We start from the raw sequence: 18,724 nt of genomic DNA, 5'->3' as shown, positions 1-18,724 counted from the left end.
TAATCAGTTTAACACCATAATCAGTATTTAAATTAATCAAGGAAACAGTTAATTCTCATAGATAAATGACTAAAGAAACCTCATGACCTTAAAAGTGATCAAGGTTAACCAACTGATGATTAGAAATTGAAAATAAATTGAATTAAATCACAGGTAATTTGGATAACAATTAAGGATGATGTTGATAACTAGTTGATTTTTTCATTAGAAATTGAGAAAAAAAAATATTAATAAGATGAAATTCTGAACATGAACTTGAACAGTTAACCATGAAAACAAACAATCAGTTAATCATTTGTGATTGATTCAATTATCTATTACTAAAAAAAGAGGCGATTTGATTTACATTGTAAGTTTACAAATAAAACAATTGATTTGATGAAATTAAATTGTTTCAATTTATATATAAATTGCGATGAGAATCAAGGTTTCCCAGTAAAGTGAATTAAGTTTCATGATTTAGGTCAAAAATAAATTTCATCTATCTAGTTAATCTGATCAACTTTGCGTGTTTTAATCATGATAATGATTAACTGATGATGATGATGATGTTATAATGATTATACTGATTTCTTGTTAATACTTAGATATAAAACTTTTCCAATCAACACATCACAATTATATTGAATTAAATTATCATCATTAGTTTGTTAATATTTTAATCATTTACGATTGAAATGAACAACAATTTGATCTGTTTTTTGCTCTACTCTTGATTGTTGGGATAATAATACCTAAATCTAAAAGATTAACAATACAAGATGATCAAAGAGAATCATTTTTGATTGTTATCAACATCACAATTGTGATATTTAATTGTAAAGTGAAAGCTTTACGATTCGGTTTAGTGGAGTTAATATAAATTGATTTCTGATTGTAACTTATATTTATTAATATAAATCCATATGATATCATGGGAGTGATTAACTAATCATTATCAGTGTCAATCCATTGATTGTTTTGCTTTAGCTCAAATTGTAAGAAATGAATTAACATTAGCCAAAGATAATTGTTAGTAAGTGAAAGTTAATTTGTAGTCAATACTCGTTGATTGTTGATAGTTAATTGAACAGCAACTGTATAAGTTTAAAAGAAAAGTTAAATTGTCATTAATGTGAATTTCATGTTCTCAAGAGTTAATTGTAGATTCTCAGGTTAGAATAATAGTAAATAATGAATATTAATTAAGTTAATCAGTTGAAAATACTATTTAACTTTAAAGGTTATTGATAGTTAATTATTAGCATTGTATTAATATATTAATAACTGTAAATGGTTAATTAATTCAGTCTATTTTGCCTGTTTGATGATCAACTAATTTCAATTGAAATTAATGAACCAGCAAATACAAAGTACACAAAAAGGTGAATGAATTTCTGTAATCTAATTGATTTAATTAGTTTCATGATAAATTGTCACAATTTCTTACCAAAAACATCCTATTATCAATTAAGTAATGATAATTTAGATTTAGACAGAGATACAAATTTGATGAAATTATCTTGATTATTCAAATTCGGTCAATCATCTCAACAGATATCGGCCTTTGGGTCAGTAGTGTTAATGTAATTATCGGCATCATTATCATTCCTCAGAGCAGTTAATCAAGATTGGTCACTAATAATTAACCTGATAAACAAGAAGAGACCATAGAAAGTAAGAATCATTGAGAGGAGATAATTTTCTGGTTTTATGAAAATAGTGATTAACATGATAGTTAGCATCTTATTTGGTATCGTTAGGAACCATTTAAATTGTGAGATAAACTGGAAACATGAAGTTCCATCATCACCTCAATGCAAACAATTAATTTGATATCATTGAAATGGGAAAATAATAATAGAAAATCACTTACAGCAAATGCTTTTGAGTGAAAACCGTTACAAATACAAGAAAATTTTGATATTCAATTTCACTTGGCTTTGCCTCACCTTTTCAATCTCAGGGTATTCGAGGTTTCCAGATTGCCCTTTGGGTCAAATGTCCAGTTTTTTTCACCCATTTTTCCTTTTTCTTTACTTTTTGTTTTGCTTAATTGTTGAAATGAATTTTGATTTCTTTTTATATAAATAAACTTTCGTTAATGATGATCCATCCTTAGGTTATATTACTTTTGGGCTGTCCGAAAGATACACATTCAAGGCTCGAAGGTATTAGAAAGAGATTCTTCTTTTAAATTGTTCTTATTTTTAAGAGTAATTAAAATTTTCCATTCCAAACAATTAACTTGACAAATATCTCCTTTTTTGGTGTGTCTCATTCCGATAACTATCATGAAATTAATATCACAACCATTAAGAAAAACAAATAAACAAAAAGTTAAGTAAACTGGACATTCAAAAATCTTTGAAAAGGTTTAAGGTTTTTACGTTTTTAATTTCAAGGGCAATTAGCAAATTGTTTTAATAATTAATGGATTAAACTTGTTGTAACTTACCGTTAATTTAAAGTAAATCGCGAAATGATTAAAGACACAATTACTTTTCAACTATTTCCTTATGAGACAAAAGAGTAACTCTTTTCAATTATAATTTTCTTCATTACAAAAATGGCGCCTTTTTATCTTTACTCACGACAAACTTTTCCTTTCACAATCAAATTGAGAAACAATTTGATTACAATTAAAGGATGAGCTTTTTTTATGATTGTTACAGATTATCCTTCAGTTAATTAATCACAGTTATAGAAACTGTCAACTATTGGTTGAAAAATTAGAGAGCTAATCATGTGTAAATGTCAACAGTTTTGTTTATGTTTCTTCAACATTGAAATGAAATTCAAGTCATCTGATTGAATTTTGTATTCTAATTACTTCATTTGTAATTATCAGTGAATTTAATTACAACCAATTCCATCAACTAATTTATCAAACCAGGTAACAGTTGAAACTGGTTCAACAATTAAACATCAATTTCATCAATTATTCTCATCTTTTTTATTCTGTTTTCCTATTCATCTCATCATCTTTTTTTCCTTTACTTTGCCGATACTTTTTTCTCTTCTTCTCGATTATTATTAATATCCCATCATTTGAATTTTTCTCCTTAAATTTGTTCACCTTATCAATCCAATCAATTGAAGATTTTTGGTTAAAGTTGATGAAAAGAAGAAGAGAAAAAAAAAGTTCTACTCTCTTTTATTGATATTCCATTTTATGTGCATATAATTTGTTTATATCTCTTAAAAAGCCCAATCAACTTTTCATCTATTCATTAACTTAGATTAATATTTCATGTTTATCTTTTATTCATTCATTGAATACATATAATTATAGATATTTACTCAAAAAGTATATAAATTCAACGTTAAATGAGCAACAATTTAGGAAAATCTTTTGCATATTTCATGTTCCAATGATGCCTTTCGGGCAAAAGTAGATTCAACCTCATATTAAGTGTGTTCATGATGAGAAAAGTGTATCATCAGGATGAAAAACCTCAACACTATTATCAGAATGAAATGATTATCATTTGTGTGAAATCCCGATGACCAATTGATTTTCACAAACTTAATGGACGAGAAAAGTTTTTGTCATTAGTTAATCATTTCCGATTTTTAAAGTGTCCACTTAATGACCTTTAATCCATGAGAACCGACATTTTCTCTCTATCATGAAACATGATTGTGAGAAGATCACTTTCCATTGATTACCTTCAATTATTATCGAAAATCTTTCAGTAAATCCAAACAATTAAGAAAATTTATCTGTAGTTGTTATTCTGTTTGTGTGACAAGTTTCAAGTTCACAAAAAAAAATAACGGAATCTAATTGAGAATCGAGAGATAAATTTATATATATAATCTAATTTAAAGTTTTCCTCTAATTCATCAAATCAATGATTAAAATAGATCATTGATCTTTCCAATTAGGTTGTTATACTTTTAGTTTATAATAACATCATTTTGACCCCTTGGTTACCCTTCAAATGATTAATTGATTAGCATTGGGATCACTTTTTTGGAAAACATTAATTTCTCCTCCTTGATAATTTACCCTCAGGCAATTTTCTTAGTTTCTTACTTGACCATTCACGCGAAAATCATTATCATCCTTTTACTGTTAATTTTATTCACGATTAGGTTAATAAATATTTGATCTTTTCAACGTATTATCGAAATACATTGTTATTTGATTGTTAGAAATTAAAACTGATTAACTTTTACAAATCAAATTCTCTCTTCTTAATCATTGACCATTTCTCTTTTTCTCTTCAAAGTTTAGAAGAAAAAAAATTCATTCATCTTCGAGTGTAAATTGTATATAAGGTGTAGAGAGATTGAAGTTAATTCATTGATTCCAAACACACACTCAACTAATCAATCAAATGATGGGCTTAATTTATTATCCACAATTGGCTTGTCTCACTTGTTTTTGGGGATTGAAAATATATTTCCGGTTTATTAAGGTCACCTAAATATCAAATACAAATCAAGACAAATTCATGATTAGGATTATCATCATGTTGACATTAATCAGATTCTGACCGTTATTAACCATCATCATCATCATCATTATTATTACTGATCGCCCATCAAAATTGATTATATTAACCTTTTCCTGTATTTTGCTTCCCAAGGTTAAAGGTTATATTAAGTTGGCATTCATTTAGAATCCGCATCCTCATCTTGGTAATTGCGATTATTTTTTTTCGTTGTTGTGATGGAATCGTGATTTAATTGTGATAAAGTAGAGAAAAAAGTGCCAACAATTTAGACAAAAATGAATAACATGAGAGAGAGAGAGAGAGAGAGAGAGAGAGAGAGATATTCAGCCGATGAACAATTTACACGATTCATCAACATAATAAGAATGAGTTAATTTGCTTTTGATATCAACTAACTAAATTAGTAGATTTGATACTTTGATAGGTAATCTAAATCTTAATTGTTCATGAAAGAAAAAATCAACATGATCAACAATTTGATTCACCATGATGGAGATAATATCAGTTAGTCACGTGTAATCAATATGTATACACATTGATTATACTTAAATTGTTGTTGATACGAATCATGATTAAAGTGATGAGTATGATAAACCTCCTACTTTTAATCATCTAATTATCAATCTAACCCTTTAATTGTATTTACAAAATTTCATTGATAAAATCATCATCCAATTGATGCTGTTGATTATTGGGTTAGTTAAGATTTTTGGTTAATTTAGATTGACCCCTAATCATCAATAATAATACTAATTGTTACTTATCACAATTGTGGAGCAAAAACGTGATTGTTTAAAAGAGATTTTCTAATTTCTTTCTAATTAATTATCATCAATTATTATGACTTTTTTTTCTTCATCTCAATTGAAAATTGAAATGATCATTTTTATCGTCAACCATTTGAATTAATTGCTGTTGATGGAAACAATTATTGTAAACAAACAATCAACAATTAAGGAATCAAAATTTCACCATCAAAATGAGAACAGTAAAAGTAAAACTTTACTCAAATTTTGATGAGAAATTTAATTGTTTGTCAAGGTGTGTGTAAGTTAATTAGACCAACTTTCGATTGTGTCAATTGTTAGTGACCATGAATATTAAATCACAAAATATAACAGTAATTATGATTATCCATTATGATAGTTGTAAACATCAAGACAATAAAAAGTTAACCATTTTCACCATGAACGTGTGAGCTTCAATTGTAACAATTAACTGTAAAAAAATTAAAGAAAGAATATAATTAATAATAAATCTTTAATAATCGTCTAGAATTTTAAATCAACAGAAAGTGGATTAGATTGTTTAATAGAAAGAGAAAGTACTATTTCATTGTGTAAGTGTATTTCTATGTCATGATTAGTTTTCTAATTGTTCATCATAATCCTTGAGCTATTTGAAATACAATCAAACTCTTAATTGTCTGAGATTATTTTCTCAAATTGTGATGATCAAATTTTTAATTAATGATTTAATTACCTTTTTCTTCAAGTTTAAATTTTCTTCACAAAAATCAAAACAATCACATTCATCTAAATAGGCAGCAAGTGAATGAAACTCATTGAGATTATATTTATGTGTAAACCAATTGATTGTCCCAATTAATCAGGTTCCGGTTTGATTGACCAAAATCAGGGATAGTAAACCAATCAATTACGATGAATACAGCAATTAACATGTAATCATATTTAATTCTGTTTTTGGTTTTAAAAGTGAAACAAATCAAAATGAAGCTTAGTTTTTATCCATTGCCATCAATGTCAACATGACCATTTTCATACATATAGAGAGAGAGAGAGTGAAACGATTTTTAATCCATACGGAAGCTGAATTTCATCGGGCTAATAAGATAATAAGATAATAATGAGTCAGATGATGATAATGATGATGAAAAGAAGCAAAAAAAATTAAATATATTGATGTATTGGGAACGGTCAATAAGCTTATTGATTAAACGATTACCTTATTGTGTATCTTTTGGCATCAATCTCGGTGTCTTACCTTCAGGGGAGGGAAGGTTTTCTTTTTGTTTTTTGATTGTTTAAGATGGAAAACTGTTTATGGTGTTGACGAAAAACACACTTGAAGAAGAAAAAAAAAATAATCCACAAAAATTAACAATTAATTAAATTCGGATAAACAGTTAATTAGAAAAACAAAACACACTAAAGTAAGAGATGAAAAGGGTTAACAAAAAATTGGAGAAAAAAAATGTTCTTTTTAATTCTTTTAAAATTACGCGCCATTTTTGAGAGAATAAAAAATTAGACAAAAAAAAGAAATCAACTGACAACATTTTCGTTTAATTCTTTGTTAATTATTCTGTTGTTGTTTAATTGTTTCTCTAAATTTAGAATTAATTTTGTTTATTGTCTTAAATTTCCTTCTTTCTGCTTTGTTATCTGTGATTCATCTCTTTATCCTCTCAACGATTTAATCCATTGAATGGTCAGTTAAATGTGAGTCTTTGTGATTGTGTCACCATAAGAATTGAATTCATCTTCAAGTCTATCTGTTAATGGTTCTGATTATTACTGAAATTTATTTATAATCACCATGTATTCAAGTAATGGTTATGATGATTAAAGAAGTGATAATTTATATTTATAAAGCTACAAAAGAAATCGGGTTATACTTGAACTCTCCATTACATTGACCTCAACCTTTAAGGGGATTGATGATTGAGACTGTGATCTTTGATTACGGTTAAGTAAAAGGTGTTAAGAAAAAAAGAGAAAAGATTCTTTTTTTTCTGATTTCTATCCTATCAAACAATTGAAAGTGATTTACCGTTTTGTTGCCCACAATTAACTTTCTAATCGTCAATTTGATTGACTGTTCAATGATAATCCAATGAACCATTTTGTCAAACTTGACACACTCGGCGTTTACCTGATTCTTTATTTTCACTTTCACAATCACGTCAATCCAATGTTATCAATTCTATCAAGTGAATCTAATCTATCTTCATGGTTATATTTAACCTTACATGATGGTCTTACATGTTGGCGATAATTGAGAGAATGAAATATCAAAAGCTCAACATGAATATCACACCAAGAGCGTGTTACATGATTGTCGAAACAAAAGCAAAAAGGATTACATGAAATTGGAGATGGAAAATTTGAAACACTGTTACTATTCAATTCTGGCGAAAGATTCATTTACATGTAACACCAATTTATTGATTACAAATTATTCGAAAACAAGTTGAACCATTTTATTATTGGAATTATAAGATTATCCTGTTATTGTTTCTCCACAATCAAATATAATATATTTTTGGTACATTCGATTAACGTATTGGTTACACCTAATCACATCTTTAACCCTTTTTTTGGCCTTTAACGAGACAACATTCAAGTCTGAACAATAATTAATTATAAATTCAGTTTGGATTATCCTGTATCCATTACAAATACTATCAATACATTCACGCCTTTAATTGTATCTGTATTGAGTTACAATGAATGAAAGAGGAAAGTGTTTATTAGATAATATTACCTGTTGATCAATCGGATAACTATCGTAATCATCAATAGATACAATTGATGAATAAACAAACAAACAAAAAGGATAACCAGTCCAATCAAGCAGATTATCACATATCATCATAATTTAATGTATATTGTTGATTGATAATCAATTTTGTCCCTTTTTTTCAATATTATTACTGGTGACACACTTATGGATTATCTTAAAGCCAAGGATTGAAATGAATCAACATTAATTTCATTTTATTGCTACTTGATGTTTAATTTTATTATCATCTAAGTGTATTAATATAATATATTATTTGTCTTGATGGTGTTACTGTTATTAACTGATTGCCGCTGCTGGTCCTGCTGTTGGCTCTTAATAATGATGATGATGATGATATTTTTTTGTTTTCATCTTTCTCTCCTCTAACATTGATGATGATTCTTGTAAACAACAATCAAATACATGATAATATAATGATGATGATGATGGAGGCAAATTTAATAACGTTTGTTGGTGGTGCTGTTAAAATAATGGTTAAACAAACTCAATTGGATATTTTAAATTGTTGTTTACAACAAATAATATTTTCATCATCATATCTTAATCATAAACCGGATCTTTGTTTCAAGATCATGGTTAAACATTAATGGCTCCTGGTTATTATTATTATGATTGCAAGATGAATTGTAAAGAGCAGGAATCGTCTCTTGGAAACCCTTCATTGAGAAGAGTCCATTTTTAGACTTACCATCATTATCCTCATCTTCATCATCATTATCATCACTAAATTCTTGGTTTAGAACTGATAACCTTTTTTTTTAAAAAGTATCGTATACATAACGAGTCAGGCCAAAGTCAAATTGAGTCTCAAGCTGAGTTAACCTTTTACTGGACCTTACCCTGTTTTCAATGTCAAACACCCTTGGTGTTGAATAGTTTTTTCCGATTTCACATCTCATCATCATCAAAAGAACCACTATCATCATCATTAATATCTTATCCATCAAATCATCTAATCAATAACACAATTAGAGCAATTGGTTAAATGTTATTACCGTTATTTGTCTGCGATTGGTGTATATAAGTATTGAAACGTAGCTAAAATTTTATGGCGATTATGAAGAGGACGAGAGAGAGAGAGAGAACAATCAAAAATCAAATTAACTAATTACGATGATAGCAAAGAGGCAAAAATGTTGACCAATCATTTACAATAACAATTACTTTAATCGTCTCGCTGAATTTACAGAATCATTAGATTTAATTGGCTTGTTAACGGTAACATTTAATTGTTAAATCCTAATGATTAAGTTAATTTCCAGTTAAAGGTCAATACCGTTAACTGTAAATTCGGGTGTGTCCATATAACCAATAATCTCACCTGACGTGATAGCGGAAGAATCTTTTAATAATAATTACTAAATGAATGCTGATAAAATGAGTTACTAAATCATTTCACAATAACAACAACAATTAACGATGTTAATACTCATGCTGATCAATTGTAAGAAGATTAATGAAAATGATTTCAAATTATTGTAACTCAACGTTCAATGAGATGACAATTATGATAAAATATACCTGAAGATAATTATGATCTCAACTGATGAAAAGATTATGATGATAAAACTTAATCAATTTGAGTTGAATAATTTTCATCACCTTTTAATCAACAGTCAACATAATCATCAACTCGGAAGTTTTTTGGGAAATCAAACAAATTAAATGTCTCACCAAATCAAACAGGATAATAATTAACACACTAAATCATTTACCACTATTATCTACTAATTTAATTGATGGAAACCTGTTGATTAGTTGATTACCTGTATGAAATTGATTAAGTTAAGAGAGAGAGAGAGAGAGATGATTTTCTCTCACGCAATCGTTGATAATCATTGAAAAAAAGAGCAAAAAAATGATCAAAATACAAGAAGAAGATGAAAAACATGATGAGAGATTTTTCTTCATCTTCATCATGAAGAGTCTAGACGAAACAAAGAAAGATGCTGAGATGATGATAATAAGTTCTAACTGTAGTTAATTTTGTCGATCAACAAGATATAAAAATCCTATTTCTCCATCATCATCATCATCATCATCATCATCATCATCATCTCTCTCTCTCTCTCTCTCTCTCTCTCTCTCTCTCTCTCTCTCTCTCTCTCTCTCTCTCTCTCTGAATGATCTCAATTTTTGCTTTCAACTTGATTTTCTGCTTTCATTGATTTTTCGCCTACTGAAATGATATATCGCTGATTACAGGTAAATGAAAAACAAAATAAAACAAAACCAACGAGAAAAGTGATTACCAATTAAAACTTGATTGTAACATTTTCTTAGCTTTCATTCATCTCTTAAGGTCTTTATCATTCATCTTACAGGTATCTACCTGGAGAGGGCAATCGCTTCAATCTTTATCTGAAAGATGAAAGATGAAGATAAATATGAGAGAGAGAGAGAGAGAGAGAGAGAGAGAGAGAAACAAGTTGAGCTTGAAAAAGGTAACGAGAGTAAGTTAAAGGTTACTCGGTATGTAGGGAAGGAAAATTCGGATCGAATTTGAAATTTATCTTTATTATCTGAAATTCAAATAAAAATGTAAAACTTTTTCATCTTTTTTTTTCATCGTTATCATGATCATTGTAAGGGGATTACATATAAATGACGCAACCTTAATTACTCTCCCCCTTTATCTAATCTACATCACGTGATACATTAACCATTTACCAATACCCTAGAGATTAAATGTTGTATATAAAAGCCCAATTCAAATCTAAGAACAACACACATAGAGTTAAGAAGTCAATGTTTATTGTTAAATCAGTTTAATTGTTAATCTCTCCTTCACTTACCCTTCCTTTACCCTTACCCTCAGTTCTGTTTAAATCTCACAAAGTTCCAAGTCTAAATATTCAAAAGTGCTATCAAAAATAAAAAGAGTTTCATTCAAATCAAATCAGTCTTTCTCGGAGATCCCTTGGTAAGGTTTGTCTACGACAAAAATACTCACACATTGGTGGAGATGCCTCCGCTGATTTAAGCCTGAATTATAAACCCTTTTTCTCAAAGTAGCTACAATCATCACCAAAGAAACAACCTATAAACCAAAGCTTCGGTTTCACCAAAAGGCTTTCGTTTCCGTTTCCTGATCATAGTGCTTCAAAGGTTAAGTCAAAGAAGGGAAAGAGGACCTTTTTCCCTTCCGAAACCAACCTCATTAGACTTTTAGTGAATAAACACCTTTAACTGTGTGTGTACTAAGTGTATTGTGATAAGTGAAAAACAATTAAAGTGAAAATGCTTAGTGAAAGTGAAAGTGCGACTTATCCAAAGTCAAAAACTCAAGATGTGGTTTCAAGAAATGAACTGATTGGAATCTCTATGGAATGGGGAATAAAGAACCCTGAACAGAAGACATGTGACATGTTAAGAAAAGAGATCTGGGAATCTCAGGTAATTCAAGAAATGTTCCAGAATGATGGTGAAGACATCAAAGGGAATTTTGAGGTAAACTCAAAGCGAGAATACCCAATAAAATGGATGGATGGAATTCAGCTAAGAAAGGTTGGACTGGATTTCAATTCATTGGTAACATTGGTCAAAGAAAAGATAAACTCGATTGATCAATTCAAAAACTACACAAAAAGGCAAATTGAGGACGATTTGGGAATATCACCTGCATTCGCCTCACTCATCTCTAATAATTTTTCGGTAATTGAGAGACCCTCGATGTCGGAAGCTCTAGGAAATATAAATTTCCAAGAAAAAGAAAAACAACTAACCTTTGCTCAACAACAAGCTCTTACTCGAATTAATAGAAGAAGCTGGCCTAATAGAGACAAGCAATCGTTCACCGACTTCATCAAGTGTCTGGAGTATGATCTGAGGACCTTAGATCCCTCCAAACACTCATGGATCGATCATATAACGGTATTGTTGGAAAATGAAGCTAGAGATCGAGCAGAGAAATTGAGAAATGAATCTCCTTTCATTGAATATGAAGAATGGAAGCAGAAAATAACCAATTCAACAATAACTTCGAGTGAAAAAGCTGAAGCAACTTATAATGTGGTACAAAGAAGGTACGACCCGAAAACAGATCCAAGAGATCATTTCAAGAAATTGGAAACATCGCTCAAGGTAATTTACCCTGAGGCTTCAAATGAAACATTGGCAATCCTCATGTTATCGTCTATCCCTTATTATATTCAAAATGAAATAATTCCGGAAATGAACGACCTGGATGTCGAGAAAATTAAAAGTAAAGTAATTGGCCATTGGCAACGAAACAAACAAAGAAATGAAAAAGGTTACCAAGGAAGGTCAAGACCTTCACAAGGACATGAGACAACGTGGAAGTCAAAAGGTGAACCTCAGAAAGGTAATCAAGAAAAATCTAATCGCTATTGTATTCATTGTAAGGCAACGAGTCATAATTCAGATGACTGTTGGACTAAATTCCCTGAAAAACGCCCAAAAAGAGATAATCAACAACAACCTCAACAAAATAAAGCTAATAATGTTGAAGTTGATGAACAATTAAGCGACGGTAGTGTAAATACAACGCGCTTAATTGCGAATAAAAACAAAAATGGATCAACAGAAAAAGTAAGACACCCGATGATAAAATTTTCTATCAATCAAGTCCAAATTGAAGGGATGTTTGATACTGGCGCTTGTACGACCTTGATAAGCAAGGACCTCGCTGTCAAGCTCGCACTCATGGCCTACCCCTACAACCTGAAATTTCAATCTGCAAATCAAAACATCATTCAATGTGAGTGGTTTGTACCTTTAAAAGTTTATAATGGAGATGAACCTAAATTACTAGCTGCCTATGTCATTGATGGTTTATCTAATGACATACTATTAGGTGAAAACGTCATCAAAGCAACGCAGTTAATTATCGTGGCAAATGGATTAGGTAAACCTTATTCATTAAGATATGGTAATCTGACTCAAGATTATAAACTTAAAATTGAAATTCCAAATTTAAGTGAGATCAAACTATTACTAACAAATTGGTATGGTAACAATTATGATGTTAACCTGCTTCATCGAATGAGTAACAAGGACCTCGTTACTCATTCAACAAATCAACATCATCATCACCCAGAAAAAGAAAAAGAAACTGTGAATCAACAAATGAATCATAACCTCGTCAACCAACAAACACAAATCACAATTAATCTACCACAAATTAATAGTGTGAAAATCAACCTTGTTAATTTCTTTAATGAACATTATAAAGAAAATTCATCTTTATTAATCAACAAAATCGAAGAGTTTCAAGATACAAATATCGATTTACCTGATGAGATATCAAATCTCGACAAGAAATTGTATCAACAGATCAACAGTGAATTAAGTGAAACTGATAAACTCAAAATATATCAAGTTTTACTTGAGGAAAGAGGCTCTTTTTCCTCAAGCAAATTTGACCTCGGTTGTGTTCCTGCTGAGTTTACTAAGTTCAAAATTGATATTGGTGATAAGCCAATTCCTAAAAGTAAACCTTTTAGATCAAGTGAAAAGATGCGAGAAGAAATAAGAAAAATCATCAAAGAGTTTAAAGAAAATGGAATTATTGAAGATTCTGATGTTGGAGGAGGTGCCCCAGCATTTGTCGTTCCCAAACCAAATGGTACATGGCGAATGGTAACATCTTACGTGGAACTAAATAAACTAATTCAAAAACGAAAATTTCCTATGCCAAACATAGACGACGCAATTAATCAACTTAAAGGTAACAAATATTTTACGGTTTTAGACCTGTGTCAAGGTTACTATCAATTGGAAATTCCTGAAGAGGAAAGAGACAAGACAAGTTTCGTAACAGAAGATGGCTGTTACAGGTACAAGAGATTACCGATGGGTTTAGCAGATGCACCATCGTATTTTCAAGAAGTGATAAACAAAGTTCTAGGAGAATTGAAATATACTTGCTGTTTCGGTTACTTCGATGACATTGTTATCTATGGTAAAACAATAGATCAGCTTTGTGAAAATATGAAGAAAGTCATTGGAGCTTTAAAAATCTTTGGATTCAAGAATAGAGTTGAAAAACTTCAAGTTGGATCAACTGAGATAATTTGTCTTGGACACATGGTAACTGGTAAAACAATTCGACCTGACCCGAAGAAAATAGAGAGGATTAAGGCCCTCAATCCTCCTACTTCTCAAAGTCAGATACGATCTCATTTGGGATTGTTCAATTACTTTGCAAGATTCATTGAAAATTATGCAAAAATTGCTGCTCCGTTACAAGAATTGGTTAAGAAAAAGTTTAAAGGTATTCCTATTGAATTAAAAGGAGAAACGCTCAATAGTTGGAAACAATTAAAAGAAGCATTAACAAAGAAATGTCTTCTAACACATTTCTATCCTGATCGAGAAACAATGGTACTAGTAGATGCATCAGCTGTCGCAATTGGTGGTATACTAGCTCAGAAAGACGAAGAAGAAAATTGGAACCCAGTTTACTTCTTTGGTTGCAAATTACAAAAGTATATGTACAGTTGGCAAACAACAGAAAAAGAATGCGCTGCAATTGTCTACGCCTGTCGTAAGTTCGCTCATTTCTTAAGACACAAAAAGTTTATCGTTAAAACAGATCACCATGCGTTATGTGAATTGAAAAACATTCAATTCAAAGTGCCAAGAATAATGAGATGGCAACATGATCTATCAGAATTCGAGTTCGAAGTTCAGTATTTAAAAGGAGAAAATCACCCTGCTGATTGTTTCTCACGTTCAAATGAATGGGCTCATCGTCAAAAAGGAGAAATGGCAGATGATCATTTCGATAAGTATCTTAATTATATTAATTGTAATAAAGATGATGTGATAATCGAAGACATGGACTTAAAAGAAGAGGCCAAAATCGTTGAGGAAGAAACTCAAAAGGTCCTCTTGAGTTTCGTCCGAGAGTTCGATTATCTTGACCAACAACAAGAGAAAAATTTTATTGCTGCTATTAAACAACCCAGAGTTCAGAAAGAAACTGAATCTGAATTGAAAAGAGAGCAAGAAAAAGATGCTCGAATTAAATTAATCAAAGAAGAACTTGATAATGGAAGATTAATAAGACGATATGAAGTAAGAGATGGAATTCTTTTCAAATTGAAAAAGGATGGCTCATCAAGATTTTATCTCCCCGATTCGTTAATCGATACTGTCTTTAAACAATATCATGAAGCTATTGAAGCCGGACATTTCGGTTTCAAACCAACATTTCAAAAGATTAGAAACGACTTCTGGTTTCCTGAAATGAATGATATTATTCAACAAAAAGTTGCTGCTTGTGAGAAGTGTCAACAATATAAATCGAAAACCTACAAAGAAGGTAAAGCGAAAGGAATGAAAGTAGCTGAGTATCCGATGGAAAGAATCCAAATCGACATGATTGGACCTTTCACACCTTCAACAACTGGTAACACGGTAGTTTTGGTCGCTGCTGATTCGCTTACAAGGTATGGAATGGCTAAAGCTTTTAAAAAGGGTAATAGTCGTGACGTGATCAACTTTTTAGAAACAATAATCAATCAATTTGGTCGTATGAAAGTTTTACAGTCCGACAACGGTAAAATTTTCACCTCATCAGAAGTAAAAAGGTACGCTGAGCTAAATCAAATTAAGCTTATTAATTCTTCACCCTATCATCCACAAACAAATGGTTTAGTAGAACGTCTCAATCGAGAGATAAAACAGAGAATGTCTCTTTATACAGAAAGAGCACATGAATGGGATATTCATCTTCAATCGCTAATGTTTAGCTACAACAATTCAATCAAAACTGATATTGGAAAATCACCATTCCAATTGCTGTTCAATTACGAACCCCGTTCAATCATTCACAACAGATTTGCAATAGCACCTCTTTACAGAGAAGTCGATATTGTAAAAACAAGAAAAGAAACAAAAGAAAAATTGGATCAAAAATCTCAAGATTCTGCGAATGAACGAAATTTAACACAAAAAGAACCAACGTTAAAAAGAGGAGATTTGGCAAGAGTCAAACCCGTTCCTTATACAATTGGTCCTTCGTTCATGAAACAAAAATTTTCTGGTAAATATATTGTATTGGATACATTCGATTCAACTGCGAGATTAATTTGTGTTTACACCAGAAAGATAAACAATTACAATTATGAAAGAATCAAAAAGATAATTGGAACTTTTCCTAATAACTATCATCAATTACTCAAGAAGTACCCTTCGATTGTTTCGCCTGAAGGTAAAGATGATCAACAAGAGGAAGGAGGACCTTCTTCCTCAAGTGAATCATCACCATCACCAACAAAAGAAGACACCGAAATCACCAAAATTGTGAATTCATATGATAGTGATACAGAAATCGAGTTAAGTGACAGTGAAAAGATAATTGAAGAAAGTGAAGAAGTTAAAGTGATGAATGAATCATCTAGTCAACCAATTCATCAACAATTAGATCATATTCAAAATAATCTTTCCTCATCATCAAATCAACAACTTCAAAGTGAACAGTTAAGTGAAAGTGTTTCAGAGACGAAACAAAATCAAATGGAAAAGCAAAGTGAAACTGAGAATGAACAAAGTGAAAGCTCAACACCAAATGTTCAGCCTGAAGATACAGTGAAAAAGAAACGAGTCTACAAAAAGAAAGAGTATTCAAAGACACATGAAATGACCACAAGAAGAAAACAAGCTCTTGAGAAGGGATAAGGACCTCATCTCTTCATCAAGACTCTTCTCAATTAAAACATTTCTGTTTTAATCAATCAAATTACTAACAAAATTTAGAGTCAAAAATCCAAATTTCAACTAACATTTTCTATTCTATTTATTCTATTTTATATTGAAACTCTACTAATAACAAAGAAAAATTAATGATAGTATTTACAATCTCAACCCAATTAACACAATGTTTCAAATGGTCAAAGGACCTCTGACCATAAGAAACAAACCAATTGAACAATCCATTACAATACAAATTTCTGTTGAAAGGATATCAATTACAATATCATCTATTCATTTTCAGCATCAATTCAGTTGAAACTGATTGATTCTAAAAGGTCAAAGGACCTCTGACCTTAGGAATCAAACAGCTCAATAGAAATAGAAACATTTTAAATTTCAATTGTTCATCATCTTTAAACAGAAATTTGTCATCAAAACTAATTAACAAAACATTAATCATTTGATTTAAACAATTGATTCAAATGGTCAAAGGACCTCTGACCATTGAATCAACCAAACCAACAAGCTTAACAAATGTTCTATAAAAAGAACAAATCTGAAAAAGAAAAGAACATTTTCTATTGAATTAACACAAGTTCCGAGTTCCAAACGAATTGAATTGTTACTGTGGATCAGAGGACCTTTGACCCTTGGCGACAATTCAATTTGGACCCAAAAAGTTCACCAAATTAGTTAATTTAATTAATTAATTAATTAAACAAAACAAGAACAACAAAAAGCAACATGGATTCAAACGCTAATTTAGCGCCGCCGTCGATCAGCCGATTAACCCTTTACCATAGGTACTCCCACGATTTGCTCACTCAACCAAAGCCGAGCCGAATCGTCATTGTCTTTTGTGAACCCAAAGGTTGAAGTTGAATTTATATCCTTTTAATTGTTCTCATTAATTAATTATGATTTCGAGTTTTATTTTAATTAATAATTTGAATCAGAATCAGAACAGGTAAGAGGCCCTTTTACTAGTTCTCTCTGATTGAAATTCAATTAAAATCTTCCAAATTTAATCAAATCAGTGCAATTAGATTTGAACCCTTACTTGTTAAAATAGCTTTTTCAAAGTCATTGTTAAATCAATTGTCTAATCAAGGGAAAAGGACCTCTTCCCAAGAGAAGATCAATTTGATTTCTTTAATTGTTAATTGTAACAATCAAAATTGTAAAATTATCCAAACAATTGTGTTGTTAATTGTAAAAGAATATTGTTACTAATCAAGGAAGGAGGACCTTCTTCCAAGAGAACAACAATTTTCTTCATTCTAAATTGTAAAGTGACAAAAAGCTGAAACCAAAAGAAGCCAATTAATCAACATGGACGATCTAGATCAATATTGGCAAGTCTCAAGAAGTTCATTAGAATTGTTAATAAGAGAAAAGTTAAAGAAACATTTCGGTGAAAAATGGTCAACAATTCAAATAAATCTGGTTCTTAATGGTCTCACGTTCTCCGAATTACCAAAGTACGACACTCAAAGGTATCTCATCTCAATCTCATGTAGATTTTGTAATCATATTCCGGTCAACCCATTTAAATGTGACCAATGTAAAGAGTTCTACTGTAACTATTGCACCAAACTCTTGTATTACATTCACAACCTGAGAAATGGACATGAACACCCTGATTTCGAGAATATTGAGAACAAGAAATTCGCCTGCATTTCCTGCTTGGGAAATGATCTTTCAAGAATACAGATTATCAATAGTGATGAAAGAAAAGTTTTCAGTGAATTTAAAGTTAACTGCCGCAATTACTTCTGCCAAGAGAAAGGTTCCTATTTCGATATAATCAAACATCTACAAGAATGCAAAAGTGAAGAGTTCAAAGTGAATTCTATTCTTGCTTTCATTAAGTCGAATAAGGAAATTATTGAACTGAATGATAGAGTGGCCGTAATTCCTCCGTTGGAAGGACCTGAAAACCCGTTAACAACAGTACCAGACTATGCTAAAGCCTTTGACGCTAGACTAATGGTACAATATCCCGATTTGGTAACATTATCAGCCAAAAGAAAACGAAATGAAGATGACATCAGCCAAAAGCGAATGAGACT

General features: G+C 30.6%; 1 protein-coding gene and 1 long non-coding RNA gene across 4 annotated transcripts in view; one reads left to right on the top strand and one right to left on the bottom strand.

Moving 5' to 3' along the window:
- LOC128395881 (mucin-5AC-like) overlaps positions 1-18,724 on the top strand; it is a 39,139-nt gene that overhangs the window by 5,671 nt on the left and 14,744 nt on the right. The window lies entirely within an intron of this gene.
- LOC128395939 (uncharacterized) lies at positions 2,667-6,949 on the bottom strand. Of its 2 annotated transcripts, none has more exons than XR_008326745.1 (4): positions 6,411-6,949; positions 5,928-6,289; positions 4,486-5,663; positions 2,667-4,411 (listed from the first exon to the last, which is right to left on the bottom strand). It is a non-coding gene; the product is annotated as an uncharacterized LOC128395939 (long non-coding RNA). The 2 variants fall into 2 exon arrangements; XR_008326746.1 differs by having other exon boundaries at positions 4,553-5,663.

This window comes from Panonychus citri, unplaced genomic scaffold, assembly GCF_014898815.1.
Source record: "Panonychus citri isolate SS breed McGregor unplaced genomic scaffold, ASM1489881v1 Contig00142, whole genome shotgun sequence".
NCBI lineage: Eukaryota > Metazoa > Arthropoda > Arachnida > Trombidiformes > Tetranychidae > Panonychus > Panonychus citri.
This window is presented reverse-complemented; position numbering and strand designations above follow the sequence as displayed.